Raw genomic sequence first — 4381 nt, 5'->3', positions numbered from 1 at the left:
CATTCCTACTTCAATTTGGAATAGAATAGAATTAAATTCTTTTTCCTTTCAATTTGGGCGTGGGAATTCTGTTGTTCCATTTACATTTCTTTGTTCTTTTAAAATTGGCCTAATTGCTTTCCAAGTACTTTTTCTTCCCAATTTCCATTAGCTTTCATACAAAACCAATCACCCTCCACAACCTACAAGCATGATTAAATCTATGCTACACTAAATTTTATCTTAGCTTTAGGTCAGTGTTCTTTCCGGTCAGAAATCGTGAGATAAGTATTCGTGCTAGGGGTGAGCGTTTGATCGAATCGAACCGAATTGAATGAAAAAATTTCAAGTTAATCAAGTTGACGAATCATATTTTATCATCCTAATTTGATTTGAAATTTTCTCGAATCGAGTCGAGTGAGATGGAATTTGAATCGAATCGAATAGAATATATTTGTTCAAGTTAAATTTTAAAAAATAATTTTGGGTCCTTGTAACCACAATCACCCATCGTAATAAAATTTGTCCACCTTAACCAAAATTTTTATTAACTTTCATCACCTCATAATTTATTTATTAATTTTTTATATACGGGTTAGCTTATTTGCTTGCTTAGTTGTTTCAATTATCTTTAGATTCTTGTCACTATGTATTTTGGAATTAAAAAATATATTAAATTTAAAAATGTGATTTTTTAATAAAAGTTATTTTAAAGATAAAATGTGAAATTGATACCAATATAAAATTTTAACATGAACATTGTCGAAACCCTTTTTTTATTTTGAAAGCAATGGGGATCGACTTGTGAAAACAAAAATGTGGAGTCGCCACCAATCTCTCGATTTAGGTGTGATTGGACCACCTACTAAAACGCTTTATTCGTGTAAAATAAAAAAAGTGGGTTCGGGAGTCAGTTACGTATGAGGAAGGGTTAGCACCCCCATTACGCCCAAAAATTGGTACCAAATTGATTTAATGCTATCCTTATTTCAAAAGTTTTAAAAGAAAAGATTTTCTCAAAGTCCGATTCTTTTTTTTTAAATGTTCGAATAGTTTAAATTAGTGGTCAAAAATCTTTCGTTTCAAAGATATGCAGTTTCATACCCAGTACGATTGGATGCGATCCTTATACCTTTAAAACGCGATTGATTTTCGACTTCTTTAAAAAAACATACATTAAAATTATAAAAGGTTATCCAAATATTTGGTTCTCCGGAAAAGTCATACCCAGTACGATTGAGCATGATTTTCCAAATTCCCCAAATATTAGATATCGCCTTATTTCAGAATAACGGAAATTTAGAAATTTGCTTAAACATGTTTATTGAAAATAATTATGATAAAAAATACAAAGTTCAAATCAAATTATGCATGAAGTATTTAAAACACAAATTCATTCAAAAATTGATAATTCACATGATAACTTTAAATAATGTATTAAGATATAAAATAATATAATAAATTTATGAAACATGTATATACAAGTAAAACTAAGTATAATTGTTTGTAAAAAAAATGTAAGAAAGAAACAAAGTAAATATATAAGGTATATGGGTAACAAAAGTTTCTAAAAAAACAAGGTTATATACAAAACGTAAAATTATATTTACACGTAAATTTAGTAATATATATATTATTAAGATTATATTTATAAAGGGCATTTGGAAACAAATAATATATAATTTTACATGTAACAAACTGAGTTAAAGTGATGGAACATATAGATAGTACATACATAAGGATAATAAAATAATGTATACAATATATAAATCGTATGATAAAACAAATGGTCTTTAGAAAGAATATATTATACATATAAATGACTTTAAAGGATAATATATACATTGAAAGAAAAAATATTTACATAGATTTATATGAAAGTAATAACATGTACTATGGTAAAAATAATTTAGCATGGGTAATGTACAAATGAAGAAATTTTAATGATAATTGTATGTCCAAAATAATATTGAATAAAATATGAATTATAAGATTAACTTAATTTTATCATAACTTATATACATAATAATTTTAAAAACACAATTATACAAAAATACATATATATATATATGTATAAGACTATCTTGGTTTTAATAATGGATGCAAATTAAATATAAGTTCTAAATATATGTTTAATAATAACTTAAATAACACACAAAATATGAAGAAATAATAATACATGGCAAGGTATTACACGCATGATAGATTTTTTACATTTAAAAACTTATGTATAAAATAAACACATGTGAAATTAGAAAATTATATGCATATCATTTTGCTCAAAAATACTTAAAAGAAATACTAAATAACATACTTGGATAACATAATAAGGAGACATATTTCAAAAATAATAATTTTATAAATACCAAGATGAATTTTCAAAACAATATTATATGTACATAAAGACATGTAAATTAAACATAAGTTAAGAAATACTTTAAGTAATTTAGGTATATAAATATATTAACAACACTTATTAATAAGATATTAAAACAATGTAATATAAAAAGAATTTTACAACATGCAAAACAATAGTTATTATAAAAAACTAAAAAAAGAATGATTAATATACAAATATATGCGAAATATTTAAAGAAATAAGATACATGATGTAAACAATCTAAAATAATTGTACAAATGTACAAACAAAATTATTAACATGGATTAAAGCATACACATATTGAATGTATTCTAAATTAACCGATTATACAAATATAAGACTCAATTAAAAATGCATCAAGATAAGAAGGACAATTTGTAAATAAAATGACCATAAAATAGATCAATGCATAACATGCATAAATATATAGGGACTAATATTGTAAATCCTCCCAGGCCTGAATCACATCACTGTATCATGGATTAAAATGAAAATGCGCTCAAATCAGCGAGCCAAATTGAAAAAGAAAAAAAAACAAAGCAAAGCAAAGCAAAAAGGAAGCAGTTGAAGCCCCATGCGAATGCAAAGGACTTATCGCGCAAATTAACCATTTGAAGCACCAAAGTGTGGATCCAGCTAATGGCACCGTTTTCAATTCTATTCCCTCTTTTATTTGCCGTTTCAACTTCGCATAATGCTCTCAATTTGGGAGGTTCCTTTCAACCTTGGAATCTCCTTTGATTTGATTTCAACAAAACAAAGAGAAGAAAGTCATGGCCTCTTCACACGGTAAGTTTTCCTTCTTTTATTTCTTTCTTTCGGTTTTTGAATGTGAAAAATAAACTAAAAAAAATAAATCGAAAAGAAAATCAAGAATCTCAAGAACTTTCAGTCACTTTTTAATTTCAGTAACTTTTTTTATTTTGGTATGCATGTGTATTTCTGAAAAAAAAGAAGAAGAAGATCCCCCATTTACATCGTTTACATTCGGTTTTATAGCCAAAAAATGAGTAAATAAAAATACAAAAAATCCTTGCTGTAATCTGTTATTGTTTGCTGTCATTTGCTGTTGTGGTTTTCGTTTGTTGCAGGTGTGCATGGCGTGGAGGAGTTATTTGCGGAACATGGCACGAGTGGAAGAATCAACTAAAGGCTGCTGTGGCTGAAGCTTCTAAGATTTCTGCTGAAAATTCCCTAGGTGTTTTGGGCTTGGGGTATTTTGGGTTATTTAGGCTAGTTGGATTAAGTTTAATAATTTGAACCCATTATTTTAGTTGCTGGACTATGTAAGAAATGAACATTGGACTATTATTTATATATTTTTTAGTTTTATTTTTTTTGTTTTGGTTTTGGTGTAAGCCCGGGCACAAATTGGGTCTTACAAACATTTAATAGCATAATTAATAATTTAATTTTAATATAAATATTCAATATGACTAAACAATTCAATAATATAAATAATATAAAATATGAAATTTAATTTAATAATATAAATTGTAGATATAAATAAAATTATTACTATTTATGTTTAGTATTTTTTTTGGATAATTTTGATTTTTTATTTGAGAGTAAAAGGTGAGAAGTAAAAGTTTAGAGGGAAAATAAAAAGTTTTGGGGAATAAAAATTTGAAGGAAAGTAAATAGGGAGGAGTAAAATTTTGGAGGAAAAATATTAAAAAAAATAGGGGGTGGGTTTGGGGTAAATGGAAAGTGGGAATAGGAATGAAGTAAAAATTTTAGGGGGAAAGTGGGAGGGAGTAAAAAGTTTAGGGGAAAATAAAAAGTTTTGAGGGTTTTTTAGAGTAAAATTTTAAGAAAAAGTAAATGAGAGAGTAAAATTTTGGTGGGAAATGGATTTTGGGTAGATTGGGGGATTGGAATGGAATGGGAGTAAAAGTTTTCTGGGGGAAAGCGATGAGGAGTAAAAGTTTTGAGAGAAAAGTAAAAATGTTTGGGAGTTTGGGGTAAAAATGTAAAATATTATAGTTTGATATTCGAATTATTCGAATTATTCGAGTTATT

General features: G+C 26.8%; 1 long non-coding RNA gene across 1 annotated transcript; it reads left to right on the top strand.

Annotated features, from left to right (window-relative positions):
- The first annotated feature begins 2467 nt into the window (after positions 1–2467).
- On the top strand, positions 2468–3691 carry LOC107961235 (uncharacterized). Its single transcript, XR_001701229.2, has 2 exons — positions 2468–3148; positions 3451–3691. It is a non-coding gene; the product is annotated as an uncharacterized lncRNA (long non-coding RNA).
- The last annotated feature ends 690 nt before the right edge of the window (positions 3692–4381 follow it).

Source organism: Gossypium hirsutum, chromosome A05 (genome assembly GCF_007990345.1).
Source record: "Gossypium hirsutum isolate 1008001.06 chromosome A05, Gossypium_hirsutum_v2.1, whole genome shotgun sequence".
Lineage (NCBI taxonomy): Eukaryota > Viridiplantae > Streptophyta > Magnoliopsida > Malvales > Malvaceae > Gossypium > Gossypium hirsutum.
The sequence above is the reverse complement of the archived record's forward strand: the minus strand, read 5'-3'. Positions and strand labels throughout refer to the sequence as shown.